The sequence below is a fragment of the Lutjanus erythropterus genome, chromosome 2 (genome assembly GCF_056507025.1).
Source record: "Lutjanus erythropterus isolate fLutEry1 chromosome 2, fLutEry1.hap2, whole genome shotgun sequence".
In the NCBI taxonomy this organism is placed as follows: Eukaryota; Metazoa; Chordata; class Actinopteri; order Lutjaniformes; family Lutjanidae; genus Lutjanus; species Lutjanus erythropterus.
This window is the reverse complement of record NC_139318.1, coordinates 12,359,776-12,383,605: the sequence shown is the minus strand read 5'-3', so window position 1 is coordinate 12,383,605 and position 23,830 is coordinate 12,359,776. Positions and strand designations below refer to the sequence as shown.

The 23,830-nt window shown below is 42.1% G+C and overlaps 1 protein-coding gene across 1 annotated transcript in view; it reads left to right on the top strand.

Moving 5' to 3' along the window:
• The window catches only part of sulf2a (sulfatase 2a), a 46,802-nt gene that overhangs the window by 4,890 nt on the left and 18,082 nt on the right, over positions 1 to 23,830 (top strand). Inside the window, exon 2 of the mRNA XM_084728549.1 lies at positions 3,949 to 4,017. The gene's annotated coding sequence lies outside the window, so the exon portion shown is untranslated. The remainder of the gene's footprint in view (positions 1 to 3,948; positions 4,018 to 23,830) is intronic.

The window sequence follows — 23,830 nt, the reverse complement described above, 5'->3', positions numbered from 1 at the left end:
GCAATGTGCTGCTATGGACAGGGTCAACAATAAATGTATTTTAACTATTTAAAGAAGGTCCACCTAAAAGAATTAAGATCACTGCAAGTGTATGTTATATGTAGAATATTTTTACTGCATTACCTTTCCATCAGGACAGCCTTTTCTGTGGGGAAACTGCTTTAATATAATATCACTCTCTCCAAACTAAACCAACTCCATGGGTGAAATCAGCAATTTTACCTTGCAGAGCATGGGCTGGTCTACCACTGCCTTGATTTGTTTGTTTTGTATTATTGTGTCATTTCAGTGTTTAAATAGGTTAGTTTCGATTCACCAAAGTGTCACAATAACGCAATCAGATTAGATCGAGACAGCGGAAGACCAGCAACTCTGGTGTTCTGTGAGGTAAAATTACTGATTTCACCCAGAGAGTTTGCTTGGTTCAGAGAGAACGATATTTGGCAGTTTCCTGTTGGTAAAAAATCTGTCTGATGGGTGGGTAAAGTGGTGAAAATATTCTAAATATAGCATACTCTTATACCTTTTTTTAAGTGGCTAAAATACCTTTTGTTACTGACCCTGCCCACAGCTGTGGACATGCAGATGCAATCTAGGAAATACACTGACTATTGATAAGTACCTCATACAACCCTGCATCAAATAGCAGAGACAGGATTTTATGGTACGTAATGGTAAAAAACAGGAAACAGAAAAAAGAAGCACTATGACAAATTTACAGCATCAGTAAATAATGTGAGACAAGGGTGAAACGGGGACGACAAAGTCTCCCACAGTGAGGACGCAAACATGACTGGCAAGTTGAACATTTTACCCTGTGAATCTCGGTGTGTCAGCCATTTCATCATGTTGTACCTAGTCATGGTAATTTACTAGAAGTGCAACTGTGCCAGAACACTTCTGTCTTCTTCATTTTCTTGATTTGCTACACCCCGACTCTACCTTAATCTTCATTCCTGTGTTCGTCACCCTCTCTCCGTCCCTGTGTTTAGCCTGGTCACAACTTCAGCTAACCCCCCCCCCCCCCATCCCCTCCCTTCATGCTTCTCCCTGAGGGTGTAGCAGCCATTGTTGTGCCTAATAAGGTTTATGGAATTACAGATCTCTGAAATTGGATTTTCTCACTCCACCAAAGCAGTGGGATTAGGGGTTTAAGGCCGGCTGCACCAGGGCACAACTGACCTGTGACTGAACTGTTTTCTTCTTGCTGCCCCCTCAAGGTGGACAGATCATGAAATTGATGTGCCAGCTCAGGAGAAAGACAGAAAGACAGACAGGTTCCTTGTATCTGTATATGTACCTGGCAATTAAATTGATTCTGAGTCAGACAGCTCTTTGGCTCCTACAACTACATTTCTGTTTCTCTCATGTCGACCACTCTCACACACTCCTCCTCTGTCTGTCCTCACAACTTTTGACTGTGTTTGATCTAATTCTAATCTAATGAATCTTTTGATCTTCCTCATCTGACACCCAGACACATCCCAGATTTCTACATCCAAAGTATCGCAATTCGTTCTAATCCTTAAAATCTGGCCTCTGGTGAAGCAATTGATTCTCAGTGATGTACAGACATTTGGACTCTCTACTCCATGCTCATGTTTAATGAACTGTGGGATCCCCCTCCTCCCTCCCCAAAAGACACTACCTCATCACAAATCCAGATCAATTCCAGCATTATTGTTCAGATGTAACGAGTGAAGTGGAGGAGTAGCAGACGAAAGTGAGAAATGAAGTGAGAAAGCACCAGAGACGGGCAGTGCAGTGAATGCAACATTGAGATGTTGGCAGGAAGGTGGTATTCATTAGGAGTGGTCCACAGTGGCGGCTTAGTGAACTCTTAATTGGTGAGGAGACAGGACTGGGGATGAGGGATCAATAGGGGCAGAGCCGGGGTTCCAGCCCACTGAAATCAATCAGCCTCCTGCCCGATGGGGAGAATGCAGCCAATCAAAAAAAAAAGCACAGCCTCGGGCTGCTGCTCGTTTACCCTCTCGGTCAAACTTCATCACGATCAAGAAATGCACAGCTCATTCCAGCTTATCTCAGTCAAAGGCATATGTAGTCTTCTGATTGCCTTTATTTGTTAACTTGGGCATTTGATCTTTTGGCTGGAATGCTCTGAAACACCATCGCAGTTTTAGAGTAAGTCTGCAAAGAAAAGGAGATTATTGCAACTAATAAAACATGATTCATTAACACAAGAGCGCTGTATGGAAAGGAATATTAAATGAACCCCTGGAGTATTTTTACTCCACTGCTAAAAATAGTCACTTTCTCCTCTTCTTCTTCATCTTCCTCTCCGCCTGGGTAATAGCCATCTTTCTGCCCTGTCACTTTTTGATGTATCATCCTCTTATTCACATCAAGGACAAGGCCAGGTGTCGCATTTTCTCTCAGTTGCCACGCTTGTCACACTGCCTTGTCACCCACAGCCTGTTCCAATCCCCTCCCTTTCTTCCTCCCCCTCTCTGCTTATTTATATTAAATCTGTCACTCCTTTATTTTAGCAGGAGAAAAGGAAAGTAAATCACTTGTGCCATTCGCAGCCTGCGGTGTCTGCTGAATGCTGCAAGTTTATGTGGATGTCATCTACGGCCAAATAAAATCCTGTCAAAACAAATGATGTCTCTGCTGTTTTGTATTGTTGTCGCACAACTGAGATTCCTCCTCCTCCTCCTCGTTGTGTCCTTGGTTTCAAAAGTCTATGTCAGTTATGTGTTAAGCTATCTAGGAATATGCTTCACGGCGCAAAAGCAAGCCTTGACAGAGGTCTTAGGCTCTTTTTATTGCTCTGGACGAACACACAAGCAGATAGACAGGCACAGGTGTCCAGCCTCACCTCTCTTTGATGCCCATGAGTGGCTGGCAGAACAGGCTCAGGCAGAGAGCAGCTGGGGTCAGAGGCGTGCCTTTGCGGTGAGATACTTGTGGGCTTATAAGGGTCTCTGGTTTATTCTTAGCCTTCTTGCACATAAACAGGCGTATGTGTGTGTCCACATCGTTGGGTGCAAAGCATTTCACCAAAGACATACATATGAAACTTTAGAGGCTCCATCATTAGGGCGAAGATTTCACAGAGTGGTTATGGAGATGTCAGAGCTGGTTTGGCTTGGCTCAGATGTTTACATGCTGGACACTGACACCTGTCTGATCCGGATATGGATCAGACAGCTCCTCTCCTGTCAACATGTCTTCACAGACAGACACAGAACAAGGCCTTGTAGCTTACGAGATCACAACCAGAGACTGTTGGAGACAGTGTTAGACGGCAGCTTGATGGAAAGAGCTGGGTGAAAACATCTATTTTTCTGTACCTCCGCTGCTTCTAACAACTGCTTTAAAGCAGTAAGAGGCTGACTGCCTGACTGAAAGAGAGCAGTGCTTACATAGCAGTACAAACAGAAACTAATTATTATCACTATCGCTAAAAGTGTCCTGGAGGGTTCGAGATAATTATGTTAAAAATGAGACAATATTATATCTGGCACAGGTCTAATTAAACCACCTCCTGAACTATTGTCTGCCTCCACAGGCGTCACAGCATCAGTCAAATAATGCATTTTATCTTGTGCAAATATCATGTGGCCTGACATGACATATATGGTTCGTTATCTCCGTATCCTACAGTTTGTCGCAGTGTTTTCGTCTGAAACAGATGTGTCCCCATCCTCAGGGTATGTGTGAGGGAGGAGTGGTAGCTGGGAGTGGCATCTGGACTCAGTATGGCTTATGGTGTCTGAGACAATAAGGCCAGCGTTGGGCATGGATGAACTTGCGCGTGTGCAAGATTCATAGATTTAAAAAGGTTTTTTTTAAAAACAAACAAACAAACAAAACAATCAGAATGGCATAGATATGAGGTAGTCTGGCTCTGTTTGGGCTCCTAAGTGGAAGCTGCATATGTTCCAAGCATTCATCCACTCTGGTCTTTGTGTTTGCTTGCAGAACTTGGCAGTCAGAGGCTGATTTCTGTGGGAGAGGAGAACATCAGAGACAGCTTGTTTAGAAGGGAAGGTAAGGCTGCTCACCTCTTACACACTGTGAAATCTCCCTCTGCCCGCTCATTGCTCCCTCATACACACGTACCGTAGGGAGTTGTGTTGTATATGCAGATGCAGATTTTTGTTATGTTGCTATGCAGTAGCAACAGAAGGTTTCTCTATTTTACAGTGGGAACCTCATATAGTGTCCATGTATGCCCAGGTCAATTTGATCACTATGAAAATACAGTACAGCTGTTTCAACCTCTTTTCAAATTAAATTACTCCACTGTGTAGGGCTGGGCAGTATGGCTTAAAAATAATATCTCTCTTTTTAGGCTATGCCGCAATATATAATGTATATCATGATATATACATTTTCTCTAAAATAACATACTAAAATTCTCAAATAGTGCAAACACATGATGATCTTATAGATCTTGGCAGTGACCAGGAAAACACTGTTTATTAGACATCTTTTTGGCCTTTCATGGCTTTATTGTATAGGACAACTGAAGATGTGACAGAAACAGGGGACAGAGTGGGGGGACAACATGCAGCAAAGGGACGCATGCTGGAATCGAACCCATGCTGAGCTAAAGCTCAGTACATGGTGCAGGCTCTACCAACTGAGCCACCTGGGTGCCCCTAATTTGAAATACTTTGTCCATATGTTGTCATTTATGAAAAGACCCAAAAAAATCACTGTATGTGGACTACTTGATTGCTATAAACAAATTATTTAAAAGAACTACTTATAAGACCCTAGCATTCAAAAGTTTGTACTGCAGTCCAAATAGCTGGAGCCAAAGATGGCATATTAAATAGGCTGAATCGCTTTTTATATATGGTTGAAGCGAGTTGTCTCCCCCGCCCTCTCTCTCCCTGCCTGAAGCTTGGGCAGTTTGCCTGCAGGCTGCAGGAACACAGAAACTAAATGAGTGCAAGACAAGTGCAACATTATACTTGGACAATGACAAGTGACAATGAGTCCTACACTGTAAGTTTAACTCTGTCGGTTGTCTGTCAATGTAAAGCCAAGTCTGTTCTGAAAACAAAAGCCCACTGCTCTGAATATACACACTCTGGAGTTTTAGTTCAGTGACTGCCAGTTAACATGTTGCTCAGTTTAACCATCATAAACAAAAAGATAAACATAAACATCTCCTTCTAACAGATTATTAATGATTTTTTATTTTGTACTACTCATAAATAGACGCTAACTAATTTGTTGAACCTTCTGAATTAATTTGACTCTAATAAACAAACAAACAAAAAGCAAACACAAAGATGTTCCAAACTGAAATGGAAATTTAAGTGGAGAGCATACTGGCTGTAGAGATGTTGTCAGAGAAGCCAGTATTTCAACTTAGTATAATCTCTGATGACATATCAGGGTCATTTTCTGATTTGGTACAGTAAATATATTACATGTTTCTCATTTTAAACAGCATTTGTATAGATATGATTCTGTACCAAGCTTTTTGATCTATATTAGCAGTTAATCATTGTAACTGTGATCTAAATAAAGTGGCTTTCACTTTGTTTATTTATTTATTGCATGTGTTTATATACACATTTGGGTCAGTGCATGCAAGGCCTGCATGCTTCATCATTGAAATGTAATCACAGTACTCAACTGCGCAAAGTTCACTCTCCCCAGTGCCTTGTGTACACCCATCCATCTTTCCACCTACAGTAGCTGGGTATCACTCCTCCACCTGAGCAGACAAAAGTCAGGTTATGACTATTGTTCCTGTTACCATGGATTCTGCAGACCTCAGAGGAAACAAACAGCACAGCGGGGCCACAGTTAACGTCAAAGCTTTATTTACTGTGGGGGATAGATATGTCACCTCCAGAGGCGACTCATGCATCACGCTGCTTCAGCCTGTCTCAAAATCACATCACCTCATTTGATCTGCCTGCCAGTGATTAGCATTTCATGCTGCACAAATAAGAGGATAGTTATTGCTGGCCACACTGAGATGGAATCAATGATCAAAGAGAGCTGTGGGCGTTGCGGCTGTGTTGTGGCCACAGCAGATGCCCCCTCTGTGGCCGTCCGTCCAAATGGTAATTATGAAGAGAAGAGAAAAGAGTGAAAAGAAAGATGCAGAGAGTGGGAGTGAGGTGAGGCTGAGGAAAAGAGTCATGAGACTTAATGAGAGAGCCAAAGCTCAGAATTATCAAATCAACAGCTGAAAAATCGCCTTCACCCCCTGTGGCTTTGGGCTGTAAACTAGCTTCATGTCTTTACTAAACAAGCAATGTTAGCGCGGGCCATGTTTTATGCTTTAAATCAGTAGTTTGAGGCACTGAGCTGGAAAAGATGGAATTGTTTTTGTGCTAACGCTGTTTTAAAGAGGCAGTAAATCTGCATGACCTGGGCACATCGCCACTGCAGTGTTGCCACTTTCCAGTTGGCTGTTTACCAGTAGCATGCTTGAGCTGCTGCTGTGATCAGAGTCATCCTGTGCGAACAGTTGGACAGCAGCAGAGGAAGCAGCTCTCAGCACATGTGGGCACATTATGTACACAGCTGTGCACAGCTGACTCATTATCACTTGCAAAAACATCAGTACGTGACTGTAATCAGCTCTCCTTTTTGATTAACAAACAACTCGCTACAAACGGCTCCTAATATAGCCGTGATAGTTTAGTGTTCTGTTGTGAAAATAAAACATGCCTGGCTCCACAACTTTTCTTTGCGGAGCATGTGAGAGAGATGAACTTTGATTTTCCTCCTTGTCTCTGTGAAACTACCAACAGCAGACAGGTGAATGATGTGCCTTTGGTAAGCTATTCTGTTTGAGGACTGATCTCCACTTCAAAACCCCAGCGTGAGGACAGCATTCACCTCTCTCTTTCTTCCTCCTCTTCTTGCTGGCAGAGGGGGCCTTCGGCAGTGTAGGATAAAAACCAAAAGTCTGAAAGAGAAACTCTTCAAAGGCGCAGTTCATCTGCCGAGTGAAGACCTCATCAATTCAGTTTTCTTCTCTTAAACCACTGTCCCTTCCACAGAGCCCTGGTTGTTTACGAACAGAGTTATGTGATATTTCTTCTCCGTCCTTTGCAGCCGGTTGCGTAAGGTGCCTTTTGATATCTCGTGAGTGACGAAGGGAAGGGATATTCTCCCTTAACACTTTAGGGGATTAGTCTATGTTGTTGGTGGCAATTTCTCCTCAGACTGATTCCTCACATCCTCCCTGGAGTGTGTGATGCACATTATAGGGCTCTGGGAGCAATTTCCTGACCCTCATTTTCCACATCAGCAAGACGGGAGCTGCCAGTTTGCCTCCATGCCCCAGCCTGCCTCCTGCCCACTGATTAAAAGTCAAATATTAAAGTGCTCTGTTGTGAGCTCGGCCTAATTGATTCTTTCCGCCGGGTGCACACAGAATGGGCTGACAGCAGGCGATACCAGGCTTTGTCAACATCGGGCATGCAGCCTGACGCTTAGGACGGCACCCCAATAAAGCCTCCTGTGACTGTGCCAACCTGCGGCGCCACACACAGAGAGGCCACTCGGCACTCTGGCCAAGCTTTAAAGTAACAACACAGAAGCAGCTCATTCTTTAGCTGTGTGTCAGCTCCAATCGGCTGGCTGGGAAGTCAGCTCTCTATTTGTAAGGAAGTGGCTGGCTCTGTGTCTGTGTGTGTGTGTGTCTGTGTGTGTGTGTGTGTGCATCTCAACACTTGAAAAAAAATCTCTTCTGCCAATTGCATAACCACTCAGCTAACTTAAGCTATCTGGGGCGATGGTGCTGAAAGGAGGTTTCGTCTGAATTCCACAAAAGGCTCTCTTCTTCTCTTCTCATCCCCAGCTCTCCTGCCGTTAAGATAATTGCTTTAATAGCTTTTAATCACAGCCGTGTTTAACAAGGAGCTTACCAAACACAGGATGACACCAAGTATGTCATCGCTGCCCACCCTGTAAAAAAACACCGGACATCTGGTGGCGGTATGGGGCTTCTTGTTGAAGCGTGGAGTGTTTTACCCTCCCTTAACTGCGATGTAGGGATAATTAATTGAATCTATGGCAGTAAAACAGTGTCCCTCTCTCCTCCATAAGCAATGTCTCCCTGTCCCACTCTTGTCTGCTTACCCTATGAATTTACCGGCCCGTTTTATGTGTCTTGAATTGGCTGTACTCCCCATTTATTTTTAATGCTCTTCTACTTCACATGTAGGAGAGTGCAACAGCGATCTTGGCGCTATACAACGCTCATTAAGTGCAGACATTCATCCACAATGCTTTTCTCATGAATCTGATTGACCTTTTCGCTCAGTGTGATCCACAGTAAAAGGTTATAGGCGCCTATTAATCCCCTCCCCTCCTGCTTGAAATGCTGGTTTATCTCCTGTCCTGTCAGATGCTTTATGTTCCATTGGAGCTGATAGGAAGGTGCGATAGGAAGGTTTAAAGGTGTGTGGAGGTGGAGGTCCGAGAGCTGGCCGATGGCGGTAATTACTCTATTAGTGAAATGGGGCTGTGCTCTGCACTCTGACACTGTGCTAATTACAACACAAAGGTGATGAGCTTGATCAAGGCACTGCTAGTTCATGTTTAATAGACGAGAGAAGGAGAGAGGTAAGAAAGAAGAGGAGGGCATGCAGGAGATCAAGAAATCAAGGTAATTTATCACAGGGTTGTACAACAATTAGAATTGTATTTACTTCAGGCTACAGACAAAATACAACATACAGATAATTAATTAAATTCATAATGGATAAAATATAAAACAATATGTTCAGTGAAGTAAAGTATACACTCAGGAAATAATTCAGTAGTGTGTTTTTTTTTTATTTACATCAGGTTGAATGTAAAAAGCAGCAAAAACATGGTGATGATGATATAGTCGGCATCTTCACATTAAAATTCTGGCAACTGGGAAACACTAGGGATGCACAGATATCAATACCATCAACAGGTATCGGTCCGATACTGTCCTCATGCACTATTCATACTCATAAAACTACTCTGATACCCCACACCTGATACCACATCATGAAAAGTAGGCGCTCGACACAAGCAAACTGATTTTTAAAAAAGCCATAAAGAATCAACTTGATGCAGAGTTCAAGGAATTTGCTGATGCTTACCCTCTTTTCTTAGTTCGTTGTCCTCAACATCATCCACTAACGATCGCAGCAACTTTGGCCACTGTCCGTAAATGTCCATGCAAGTCCATAAAAACTGAAATAAACACACAGAGTGCACATGTAGACTGCAGCCAGTTGCTGTTCAATAAGTCCTGGTGGGCATAAACTATTTGAATGCCTCGACTAATTGATCTGAAGACGAAGAAAAAACCCTGCTACCACCAGTCTATAACCCTCTTTTCTTGGTAATAAGCTGCTAGAACTTCTCTGAGTGTACTCTTCTTCATTCTCCTGCTATACTTCATGAAACAGCATGATAATACAGTACACCCAACTTCACTGTTTGGGGTTCACAGCAGGGTAAACAAAATTGTTTGTCAGTCACCACACTTATACCTGCCCCCCCCCCCCCCCCCCCCTAAACAATGGCAGGTAGGAACTAATTAGCTCTTAGACAAGAGGGACATGGAGAAGAAACTAAAATGCTACACATGTAAATGTGTAATTAAAATACTAGTAAAGTGCTGTAAATGATAATAAAATAATAATATGTAACAGTAAACTTAATTCTGCAAGTTCATAATAATGTTGTATAATCATTATACTGAAATATATCATGTACACAGAAAACTGTACAGCCCTATAAGGGAACACAAAATTAGTAAAGTAACTTACTACAAATAACCCAAAAATGTAATGTGTATAGTAACTACGGTTACACTAGCAGCAGGTGTGGCCAGGCCCAGCAACTTAAATGCTGTGGGCTTCAAAATCAATTTAAGCATTTTGAAATTTAATTGAGTTCAAACCAACAACACCACCCAGGACCTAAATACCAAGCAGGAGGATAAAAGTCAATTAAAAGGGAATTTATTACAATTAAAATTAAACATTGATGGTACCATTAATCACTGCTGTTAAATTATAAAAATCAACACTTAATAAAATACTAAACAATAAAATGTAGGTCAAGGTTGCTAAAACACTAAGAATGGTTGTTCAGCAGTCTGCTAAAACTCTATCAAGCAGTCCAATCCCATGCAGCAACTCCTCCAGTGTCCACGTCCTTCCCTTCGCTGTCATGCCAACTCCAGCCTTGCACAACTCCCACACCAACTCCAAAGTGCTCCAACCGTTGGATCTGCAGAGGAGCAGAGACATCTGGCGAGTGGTGAGTTCCCCCACGGCTACCCTAGCTTCAATAGTGTCGCTCCTGCACTGCATTTCACGTGGATGTGGCTGGTGGCTCTCGGAAGGACCACTTGTCTCTCATCTGCTTGGCGTAGCGTCTGCTGCACTGACTGAAAACATGGAAATAAATAATAACACAGTAAAACATGGCACATGCATTAATTTTTGACCCTGTCACACAGGAAATGGCAGCAATGATTTGTTACATTTAGAAAGTGAGGAACATCTGATGAAAATAGTTTAAATGTTGTCATCTCAGAACTGGTCCGTTCATCAAGTATACCTTGATATTGGGATGTTGTGGAGCAGGTCTCAATGTGACCATAAAAAATTTGAGTGGACATTAGCCAGGAGCAGCCTTAAATGGACAGCTCACACCAGAATCAAAAATACATAAGTTTCCTCACACCTGTGTTGCTGTTTATCCATCTAGATAGTTTTGGTGTGAGTTGCAGTGTTTTTGACATATCGGCCGTAGAGGTGTCTGTCTCCTCTCTGATATAATGGGTTAGGGTTAGTTACTGAATGGCTCTTGTGGTGGTGCTCACTTAAAATGTCCAAAAATCATGACCTGGTTAGTTAAGATAATCCACAGACCTTGTTGTGAGCAGTTTCATGCAGGAGCTACTTTTTTTCTGCAGTAGAATCTAATGGAGCTATTCAAGAATCTAGAGAGAAAGTAGTTCCTGCTCAGCACAAGGTCTGTAGGTTATCTTGAATAACCAGGTCATGATATTTGTAAAGAGACACTGATTTCAAATTTTTCAAATGTATTTTTGGTGCTTTCAGCACCACAAGCTGAGTACCATTTAGTCCCATTGTTTTGGAGAGAAGGCAAATATCTCTACGGCTGGTATCTCCAAAACTCACACCAAAAAAAAAAACTAGATGTACAAACAGCACTGCTAGCCAGGGGAAAAATATGTAGCATGGCTCTTATCTCTTTCTTCCCTCCTGGTGTGTCTGTGGCAGTGCATCCTGGTGATCAGACTGTGTGGTTGAAAGATGCTGTGTGCACATTGTTGTTGTTCTCAGGGTCAGCTGCTCCAAACCCACGCTTCATTTTTCAATACCCACGGGTGCATTTCTGTCATAGGTGGTACATGCTTCAGCAATAAAGTCAAAGAATAGTAATTTCAAATAGAAAAGTAGCAAAGTTTAAAGGAGCTACCAGCTGCTGCATCCACAACCGTTGCCATGGTGAACATTTTGAGGAGGACAGAATCACAACATGTACCTTTTTCCACCTGTTCAAGTCCAGCGCTTTCTGTGTTTGAATTTTAAAACTCACATTTTGGTGTGACGGATAGGCAGCACAGTCATGGAATGGTCCTCCCGCTGATTCGGTAGTAAAGGGCACTGAAAAGTAATCACAGTGTCGTCTCCCCTGAGTACTGAGCAGGGTTTCATTTCTACCTCCATCCTGTTACTGCCCTGCTGAAAATCCCAGGGGGGTCCAGAGGCTGAGTGTGGGGGTCATGATCACAACCACAGGGGGGCAGACAGCTGGCTGGCTCTCTGACAGGAGCCTAATGGAGGGCTAATACGAGAGATTGGAGTCAGAGACCACTGCTGTGACCTTGACATGAGCCGGTGGAGGCAGGTAGACAAGAGGAGGAGGAGGAGGTGAGGAGAAGAGATGGCAAGATGAAGTACTGTTATGGATGCTGGCAGGCTGGTGGTTTAAATATCTCTTACTCTTCTCCATTCTCGCTCTGACTGTTTATTTGAGTTTTGTTTACCTCTGTTGTCCGGCTCGTGACTCCACACAGAACTTCAACATAAATCACAGATATTTGGCTTTCTCTCTCCCCTGTGAGTGGCTGGATGACTCACTTAGTTAAATGTGTATGAGCGCGAGTGTTGGCATGCGTCAGGATAAATGTTTAAATATTGTTTTGATTTTTCTTCAAAGATTTACTTTACTAACTTAGTTTTCTTCACACTGTTAGTTGTTATTTCAGCAGTTCTCTTTACAGAGAGAAACATAAGATTTTTTCTTTGTAAGAGCTGATGAAATATTCTGTTTGGGGGAAAAATTATTGAAATTACAGCAATTTCATCTTTTTATTACAACATGCAGACTGAAGTTGGAACATGTTTTATTTTAGAAGTCGAATTCAAGTTTCATTTATGTTCTTTTAAAGTTTATTGCCAGTAGTATATTAAACTAGATGACTCTGGCGACCGACTGAGTCCCTTAGCAGTTATACTTCGCTCCAGCAGACTGCTGCCACCCGAACCCTTATGATGCTCCAATTTGGCTTTTGTTCATATACTTCTTCTCAATTATAGTTACAACTAATTGTAACTAGGGCTGGGCGAAATATCAATATTACATTGATATTGTGATAGTGGTATGACAAAAGTGTCATAGTCTTTTCCTGGTTTTAAAGGCTGCACTACAGTAAAGTGATGTAATTCTGAACTTACCAGGCTAGGTTCTAGCTGTTCTATTATATTTCTTTACCCACTTAGTCATTATATCCACAACATTACTGATGAAATAATTCTGTTAATATTTTGTAAAAAGCAAATATTGTGATATTTGATTTTGTCCATACTTCCTAGCCTTACTTTATGGTATGTATGGTAAGGGTGGACGATATGACCTCAAATTTATGTTTATGTTTGTTTTTTATGGTGATGATGTTATACAACAGAAATTAACGTGCTTCACTTGTAACGTTACGTTCTGTATCTCTCAGTTACACAGTTCTGTATCAGAGTCAGCATTACTGGATGTAACTCCAGCTCTATGAATGTGTGTAGCTCTCTGCCTGCATGTTATTGCACGGTAAAGCACATCTGTTGTAATTAGGGGTTGACAACCCTTAACACATGCCAAAATGTGTCATGGTAAAGACAGAATTGCAAAATCCATGTTGTGTCAAGCGGACTCAAAATTCAGTTCACGCAGATTAGCGTGAACTAGTTCACGTTCATGTCTTACTTTTTTTAAAATCTAATTTTAAATAAAACCCCCACTTACCAGGAACACAGTAGTCATACTAAGTGCTGCATGATATTCATGTTTTTATTTGAAGTACCAGGATTACTCATATATATTAACAACAGTTCTCTACAATTTGAGAATGTTTTAGACTACAACACACAGCAAACTTGAACACCAACATACTGTTGAAATTTCCAACTGGGAAGATGTCTGTGAAGATTCTCAGTCATCCAGGTCGTGGTATTCGTAGCAAGGCTTGTTGTAGTCAACTGGACTTGATAGCGTTCTTGAAGACGTTTTGTCTCTCATCCAAGAACTGAAGAACTGAAGAAGCTTCTTGGATGAGAGGCTTGATGTCTTAAAGTGCAAATTGAATGTCTCATAATTCATGAGAGCTACAGGGAGAAGAGGAGAGAGACAAGACAGAAGAGCAAATATAATGCAGATCTGTCTGTTCCTCATTGTAACACAATCTCCAGTCATCAGTGTAGTTCATACACTTAATGTTGCATGATAAATGAAAAGTTTTAATACCACACTGACATTTCTGTCCATATTTACACACTCTGTCTCTGTCTCTGCTGTGATCTTGCTTTGTTTTAATCAGCTGACAAAGTGAGCAACACTCTCAGGAGTGAGCATCGCTCACCTTCATTAATTGCAAACTGATCTGTTCAGTTCACTGTTCACAAAAAATATGAACGCCGCTATTTTAGTACATTCATGCACAACACTGACAAACTGTGCCACAAGCAATGGTGACGAACCCAGCATACCAGCCACCCCTATTATAAGATATGTAGAGAATGTTTTTATCGAGATATCTATTGTATATCATATCTGTGTATGCATAACCTTAGAATATGGAGATATTATTTATAAGTCATATTGCCCATTCTTCCTGACATCTTTAGTTTTTCTACATTCATTTATACATGTGCCAGGATGTGTGTGACTTATGTACTGGGGGCATGAGTGTGTTTGTCTCACCGCTCAGTCAGTGATACCGATCAGAGGGAGGTCAGGCCTGCAGGGACAGCCAATGAGCATCATCCACAGTAAAGGGAGAGCCACTACCGCCTGATCAATCTGAGCTCTCATTAAAAGGCTGCCAAGCCCTTTGCAACCTGATACAATATCAATACCGTAGCACCACAGAGAGACCTCCAGAGCTGTTAGGCAAGCCACTGGCAGCTTAACTGTCATTACCGGACGGGCAACATGCCAGAGACCCCCTTCGTGGGCCACTTAGGCTCCCCCCATGGTCCCAAACACAGGTCAGCGCAGACAGATGGGCTGTCTGGGCAGCTGTCCCGAGGACAAGGCAGAGAGAGATGGATACCGACCTGTAGAGGAGGAGACAGCCTGTGCTCCCTCTCACAATATGGAAGGATGATGTGGGCTGTGTGTGTTGACTGTGCATGCAGTTACACATCACTGCGGTTTCACCTGAGGCTTGTTTGTTTGCCGTGGGTATTTTCTGTGTCGGTCATGGAGGATTACAAGGACCATCACACATGTTTGTGTTTAAACTGAACAAAAGACAAAGAGTTTGGTTAGAAAAAAAACACACTCTCTGAACTCTGTAGGTGTTGTTACAGATTCAAAAAAATCCACTCTGGGTTTTTGGCATACATCCCAAGATTCCTGCTGGGAAAACCACAAGCACTGAATGGCGCTCTGTGGTGATTTCTGAGTAGAGCAAATGGGGGGAATATAAGTGGCCATACATAGAAAGCCTCTGTAATTCAGATCATTGTGTGGAGGTCTCCCCTCCGTGCTCCGGTCTTAACCCCCTGTGTGGTTCTGATAGGGGAGGGAGGGATCAGTCTGTGTGTCTCTAAACCCCCAGTAATCCGCCGACAAAAGGACCAGGAGAAAGCCAGCTAGCGAAGGTGGGGGGGGTTAGGACAGAGAATGGGAGGAGTGAAGAAGTAAAGAAGTGGTCTTTGCCTCTCCAACCCCCCAAGGGTATGCTTAAGACCAGAGAGGATGGTCCTCGTGGTGCTACAGACCCCGTGGTAAAACATCCCTCTGCTGTGTTGGGTCTCTTTGAGTAGTTGAGAGCCATTGTTTATCAGTCGTGTTAAAGAATCCTGGGTCTATAGAAGTGATCACTTCTGCAGCAGCTGAACTGTAACTTCCAGCCAGCGTATTGATTTATCCGCGCTGTCAGTAATTTATTCAGCGGGCGGGCAGCAGTTGTTTACTGAAAGTTGAAACCGATATTGTCTGTAATCATCATTAAGTCAGGGCCATTAGGAGCAGTCCCCACTGCAGGTGCTAATTTGATGATGGGAGAGAAATGGCATGTAATTAAAACACAACAAATGACAGCTTAAAACCTATGAGTCCTGTAGAACATTGATCTCATTTTACCAACACGTGTGCAGCTTATAAACTTGAGGCAGACAACAGTGTTTAGGGGGATAATTTCATTATTGTGAGCAGATAAGTATCACCGTGTGCATCTCAATAATGTTTCTCTCATCAAGCTCTTTTTGTGTGCTTCTTAGCAGATCATATTTTCAGTGATTTCTCATTGGTGCTGCACCTACACAGTGCCATGCAGAAGTCACTTGCCTGCATGTCTACCAAACTGGCATATGATGATGTCAACAGGGAAACGTTGTGATAAACGATAATGTTGTTCTTGGTTGGCTAGCTAGCTATCCTGATGAGGCTAAGCTCAGAAAACCATACCGCAAAAAAAAAAAAAAAAAAAAAAAAAAAACACCATTGAAAGAAACATACTAACAGTGAATCACAGAAAAGAAACTGCTGCCACCAGTGTAATCAGGCATCTTGGGTTCACCTTACTGGGCAGGTTTCATAAGAGAATAATAAAGGGCACATGGAGACAACAACCAGCAGAGACAGCTTCTTTTTATTTTCTCTCACACATGTCAACAATCTAACTTTGCCAACAGCTCTATGGCAAACTACCTCAAACAAAGAAGGCCTTCACATCACAATGTTGCAACGTGACAATGTTAGAGAGGTCAGTTTTTAATGATTGTCAGCCATGACAGTGGACAATCATCCATTAGTCCAACCCTTGGCTGTGCTGAGAGTCTCGGTGAAGTCAAACAACTTCCACATTACAATGTTGATAAAGTTTCAATAATTCAAATTACATCCAAGTCGGGGTCTGATATTAACCACGGCATGATGGCCCATGGCCACAAAAAGTTATTTGTGGCCATCAAGTTTTATCCTCCTACTGCAAGCCTTCACCAAACATCCTGATTCTTTCTAAAGCTTATTTATTTGGGTGCTTTAGCCTTTATTTTGATAGGAACAGCTGGGAGCAGGCAAAGGGGACAGAAAAAGTGGATGACACATAGCAAATGGGCTGCGGGCAGGAGTCAGACATGCACCCGCTGCAGAGGACTGATAGCCTCAGTACACAGGGCACATACATACGAATTTAGGAGCTTGGTGCTGCTGCTTGAACATATTGGCACCGATGATTGTTGTTGAATATCTCATTCACAAAACATGGGCATTAATATGCTATAACAGCCTCCACTCTTATGAGTCCTATTGAAGATTGATCCCATTTTACCAACATGTGTGCAGCTTATAAACTAGAGGCAGACAGCATTGCTTAGAAGGATAATTGAATTATTGCGAGCAGATAAATATCACTGTGTGCATTCCAATAATGTTTCTTTCATCAATCTCTTTTTGTGCGCTCCTTAGCAGATCATATTTTCAGTGATTTCTCATTGGTTCTGCAGCCTCACAATGTCATGCAGAAGTCAGTTGGCTGCACTGAGGTCTCAATGAGGTAGTTAGGTCGGTGGAACAATTGGCCCCGGCTGATTTGTCTGTAATCCATTTAGCTGAGATGTGATGCACTGTAGGGGGGCTTTGCCTCTGGTCAATAAGTGCCAATAAGAAACAGCCATCACTCAGCGGGCTGCCCTGTCCACCAGCTTGCTCACTTGTTTCAGCTGTCAACCCCTGTCTCAAAGGAGCTGGCAATTGTGCCGCTCTCTCGGACGCACTACAAATGGCTTTCCCATACAAACCTCAATAGGACAGGAAAGGCAAGGACACTCACAGACTGCAAAGCAGGCACATTTCCCTCCGACATCTGAATAAACCCATCTGAAGTGAAAACAGCTTCGTATTTACAAAACACCATTGACAGTTGCTCATTCTCTCGGTCTAAAACCCCTGGAGGTGGGGCTGTGGGGGGTTGAACCCTAGTCAGGGACAATCGGGGCTCTGTTTGTGTTTTCTCTAACACCTCCGTGTTCTCTTTGGGCTCTCTTGGAGCGTACCGCAAGGGTGCAGAGGAGGAGGGGTAAATGCCGTGACCCTGCCGTGGACCCTTACTGAAGCCCCCCGAAAAATCTGCAGACCACCACGCTAGCACTACATGCCTCCCGGTTGCTGCTGGAAACAGAGCAAGAGCAAAGTGGACATGCGTGGATGAAAGACAGAACCAGCATCTTAACAAATGAAGACTGAATTCAGTCACCAAAACATCCTTACTGCGGCAGGTTTTGACATTGTTATTTATGATGCGGTGGCAATCCAAGCTCATTATGAGGAATATCTTCACTCAGTTAGTTTGTTAAACCTGGAGGATACAAAAAGGCATGCAGGAAGTGTATGATGTCCCTCTAGTGCTGCCAGGGCCAAACAATTTCAGAACAATACAACAATACAGTGCTGTTCATTTCCTCCAGATTCAGAGATAATTATCCTAACTGTGGTTCTCTCCTTTTATGTCCCCTTGTTGGAGAGAGAAGTTTGAAGTCTGATACGCAGAGTGGGTGTGTGTTTGTGTGTCTGTCTGTCGCTCTGCCTCTGCCTACATGCGTGTGTGCGTGTGTGTATGCTGTACATTTATAGTCAACAGAGCAGATACAGGGAGTCTGTCAGAGCTCTTTGTTCTCCAGCAAGAACACATCATGACTGGGCCTTTTGTCTGAATTGACACCATCATACAGTCACTTTCTTTTCCTACCTCTCTCTCTCTCTCCCCTTCCTCACCCTCTTATTTTTTCCACCAAACTATTCACCCGGCATCCCATCACACTCTCTCTCGCGCGATGAAACCATTTAAAAGATAATGACCCCTGTGGATTATGGAGCTGCAGAGATGGAAATGTTTTTTTCCCCCTTGTGTGTGGGTGTGGACTAAGCTCTAACTTCCAAAGTAAAGTGTGACTGGAAGATGACTTCTGAGGACAGTGTGTCTGTTTGCATTTATAATTTATCAGTTCATCATTCATCAGTCTGTTTATTACCCCATTTCCATGTGACTTTCACTTGCATGCTATTTTATGAATATTATATGCACCATGAATCTTAAGTCACCTATTTAAAAAGTAGATAATATATCCCAAGTGAGGGTTCACCATGGCCCGATGGCCACAAAAAGTTACTCTCTGGTCACCAAATAGTACGTGTTGGTGGCCCCTTGTGGCAACCAAGTTTTATCCCCATACCATGAACCTTCGCCAATATAAGGTTACTGTTCCACAAACATCCAGATTCTTTTGCACCTTTTAGTTTGACATTCTACAAAAACAGTGAACAGAACTTGTCGCCAGCTAGCTACCAGTATGTTGTGGTGACTGAAGTATGAGTTTACTAAACTTACTCAAACTGCTAACACAATCCTTACAGAAGAACCAGAAACATAAAAGGCTGTGAAAAAAAGCGTCCAGTAGTTATCATTAATTCTTTAAATATATATGTTTTGGGGCACGAGGTGAGCCCCCTGTTAAATCCTAACAGCAGAAAGGGTAATGATTTTTAATATGACAGACTTGGCTGGACATTTTATTTCAACACAGTATAACCTCACACAACTATTACTTTTTTTTAAAAAACACAGCAATAAATAAAACTTCAAACTTCACAAAAACAAATACTCACAGACTTACCAACATGATGGACGATGTGTGCTTACAAATTAACGTTAAAGTTTCAAACTCGCTCCTCAACTGCATCACGCCACATCACAGTTCATGGGGAAAGTACAGAATAGAAAACTACGTCACATTTAAGTACACATTTCTGTATTGTTTCTACGTAAGTTTACATTTGGGCCACCAAAAATGTACTTTGGCCACCAAATTTTGTGGCTTCATGCCCTGTGGGGCCAGTGCTTAAAAATATTAGCATCCATCCCTGCAAGTGTGATTATGTCATACGCAAAACATGGGCTTTAACATGCTGTTATCACAGCCTCCACTCTTCTGGGAGGGCTTCACTACAAGTTTTTGGAACCTGGCTGCAGGGATTTGCTCACATTCAGCAACACAACAGCTCGCAGTTAATGTTCATCTGAGAGATGTTGGGTGAGGTTAGGTCAGGTCAAAATGAACTGGGAAAATGATTTCTTTATGGACTAAAATATCAATGTATGTTGTAGCATTAAGATTTAAAGGGTGACTCCGTCTGTGTTCTTTCCAAGTTTTTCCAATCGAGACTCCCACTCAGCAATTAGCTAAAAGCAGTGATGCAGGTAAAAGTACTCTGCCCTCCTCTCCCTCACACTAGGGGGGTTTATATGTTGTAATGTCACCATGCAGAAACCTACATCAGGTCACATGGGAAAAGGTTTTAGAAGGGTATGGAAAAATAGAATTTTTAATGCTAAAACAAACATACTTTACCAAAAGTTTAATTTTTGGATTTGAATATACAAGAAACTGTACTCAGAAGATATGATATAAAAACCTCAAAACACAACGAATAATGGACCCAAGTTGTAACTTGCGTAGAATGTGGGTGCCTAGTCCAAATCATAAAAAAAGCCCCATGCCAAGAGCGTGTGTGTATGCGTGCATGTGATGTACAAGAGCTTCCCAGCCAGAACACATCACAGCTTCACCCTTTCTCTGAGGGCAGCAGACTCACTGCAGGATTAATGATGTGTTAAGTACTAAAATTACACTCATTCATATTTCACCGTCTGGGCAGCACATTCCACATGGTATTAAAGGTTAGGGAAGAATATAATGTATAAATAAGAGCAGAAACACACACAAATGTCGAAGCAAGCAGTTTAACAGTAACCGCACAAAGAAATATTTCACACTTGAGTCTCCTCATCGCAGCAGAAATCTCATTTTCTCACTTTTAAAGTCTAACCACTGCTCTTTGTGTCTGCGTATTCAAACAGAAAATTGCTGTGCAGGTTCTGACTGTCATCTTTAAATGTCTGCAGAGTGCCGAGCTTATCGGAACCTGAGGGAAATCTAAATTAAATCTTCCCGGTGAATGGGATCAGCCTCTGCATTATCTCTTGTCATTCTCAACTATTAAAGTTAGTTATTAGGAAGTAAAGGCACATTTGTCAAAAGAATGTGCAAGGACTATTTTAAACCAAAGAGCTGTTGGAGAGTTATTGAATATGATTTCAGGGTTATCATCCAGGGACTGGAGAGTTTGGACGGACTGTCCTGACCTGTTAAAGGAGACATTTTTTTAGATGTCGTCACACCAACATTAATAATTGATAAGTTGTTAGTTTAGAGGTCATTGGTAGAACAGATTATGCGGGACACAGCTGTGCTACCAGGATGCTTAAATGACTTGTTATAAGGAGGCTGTCCTCTCCACAAAAATTACAGCATGGTCACTAGCTGAAATGGCTTAAAACGATCTACTTTTACATTTTTTACATTTTTCTTCTTTTTTTTTTGTAAAAATGGAACAGTTCACATTGGTACCCTTAAACCAAGATTGCACTCTTTCCATAAGCTCAGTTAAATGTTTTAGTTGCCTAACCTTAGCTAGACCTTTACAGTAGTTTGTCGTGACCTACCCTAACCAGTGGTTTAGTTTTGGTTGCCTAAACTTAGACCAACTGTAATTGATATTCATAGAACAGTCAATCAAATGGCAAAGTAAAAAACAATGACAATGTGAAAGAGATTGTTCTTAGTGATGAACTTAGAGAGAATTATCACCTGAGTCTGCAGCTCCCCTTCCCAGTGGAAAAACAGAGCTATGGTTGTGGCAGTGTACCAGGGAAAGAACACACTACCAAATTAGAATACAAAAGATTGTAACTGGTTATCTGCACAGTAGTTTTTTATTTCTGTGTCCTGAGACAATTGGGGTATATTTAAAAATGACGGAGTCAAAGAAATCATGTTTTGGGTAAATTAACTCCCATCTCCCATCTGAAAGTCCTTTGTTTGATCCATGCATCCAGACTGCTTTGTCCCTTTTTACACTAAGTTCCTCCTTTTCCTAACCTATCCAAGTATTTTTGGTGCCTATCCCTAACCAAGTAGTTTTTGTATCTAAACCAGGGTTCTGCAACCTTTACTCTCAAAAGAGACATTTTTGGCCAAGAAAAGCCCCCAAAAATCTGTCTGGGCCATAACTATCGAATTCTCTGCTGTCATTTTCATTTTTTCAATTTGGCATCTCTAGCACGCCTAGGGAGACTCAAGCCACAAAGTAGTTGATAAAATATTAAAACTTTTAATGCAATAATTCTGTATATAGACCAAATATTTTACAATTAGATAATTTATCTAATTTGTCCTTTTCAATATGATTTCATGTCAAAGCCATAGGGGGCCACTTGACAGGGGCGAAAGAAATACACATAGAAATACACAGGTGTAAATGCTGCACCAAAGAATGAGCTTCATTCTTATTGTGTTATCAGCACAGAGTTCTCCTTACATATTGCCAGGGAATATGCTATTTCGACAGTATTTGTGTAAAACTTGTGTGAGCTGATTGTCATAGCGATGCTATTCCCACAGCTGGGAACAACACAAACATACTCAGGAGCTCTGCTTCAGTCTTGAGAAGCTGCAACTTTCATTAACTGACAAACTCAGGCCTACACTGTATATTTACAGCCGCATCGCTGCTCATTGACTGAAAGACTGACAACTTCGCAGCTCATCTTTTCCTCTGCTCAGTGCGCATTCACCATCCACCATCATTCACCGCAGACAGTAATTAGTCTGTCACTTGCCCTCTCTCTCTCACACTCACTAAAGTTACACACTCATGGAGAAACACTACTCTGACCAGTCTGTAGTCTACAGTGTTTAACTTAGATTTATCATCAGGAATGGTTCCAAAATAATCCCAAACAGAGTCATTTTTTTTCTTTTTTTAGTAATTAGTCTGCTTAGCTGCAGTGCTGCACAGAGACTGACCCCTGGTGGTGTGTTTACTACAATACAGCGTCTCCCTACCAGTTTAATAGACAGAGGGGCGTCTTTGACATTTATGACGGTATTGAAAATCATACCGTCAAGATTTTTTAATACCTCAGTATACATTAATAAATTCATACTGCCCAAGCCTATTGCCCTGCACCAAACAGCATACAACCAGCTGGTGACCATAGTTGAGTATTTACTGCTGAAGTGCCAGATATTTACTTCAGGTGCTGGCAGAGACCAAAAAAAGGGCTAAAAGAGAGTGAATATTGGATTTGCATACACAAGGTGGACACCAACACGACTCCAAATGATCATAATCTTCACACGTATCTGCTGGATGTGTAAATAAGTAACTGTTTGCTAACCGTACCTCAACTATCAGGTCAAATGAGCAGAAAATGCTCATATCGATCTTTTCAGTACACTGTGTTAGTTGACAGTACACTACTGCTACTCAGCTAACATATTTTTACATTTAGGTACAAGATTGATGAGCCTGATTGAAAACTGTGATTTTCCAGATTCTGATGGTGCAGCAAGGATTTGCAAGCAGAGAATAGAATGATAGATGAAGGATGGCAACAAACCATGGCTTCTTATTATCATGAAAAAAGCATTCCATACTGTATTGAGAATTGCAAACCCCTCCCTCCACCAACACACACACACACACACACACACACACACACACACACACACACACACACAGAAACTTCTCTGAGAGAAAGTTACTCTCACATAGATGCATGCCATTGCAGAATTTACATCTGAATGCCAACTTTTGTTGGTAAATTCAAGGGTCCTTGGAGATTTTGCACATTCTGTTCAGAGCTAGGCAGGCCAATGGGAACAAAGTCACACATTAGCAAAGCCCTGCCAGCCTCAATTATGACCAAAGGGATTGGCTTGATAGTGTTGCAGCGGGCCGCATTCAGAGCTGGATATGTCTATTTAAACTTCCCCGGCCACTTCCTTTATGTTTTCCAGCACTAGAATACAGCGGTTGGCAAATTCCTGCATCGAGAATGCCGCAGAAGAGATTTGGAGGCTCTCTGCTTCCGCATTCTGTTTTATTCTCTATTTTATATGGGAGCCTTGGTCTGTGAATCTAGTTTTCATGTTTGGGAAAAATCCATCTGCAATGGAAGTGCTCTGGCTTTGTTCTCTCCAGACTCTATGCCTAGAGGTTCTTTCCCTTTCTCACACGTTCGCTGTCTTTTTCTTTTCCATCTCTCTCAGAACATGGGAGATGGAGGATCCAGGAGTCTGGCTTACAGCTTGTGGGCTTTCGTCTCCATATTTCATATGCATTATGAGACACAGCTGATTAAATTGCAAGTGTACGCCATGACTCGTCCTCCTTCAATATGTAATAAATGTCTGTTTTTTTCCCTTGGTTTTCTCATATTCTGTCTGTGTTTCGT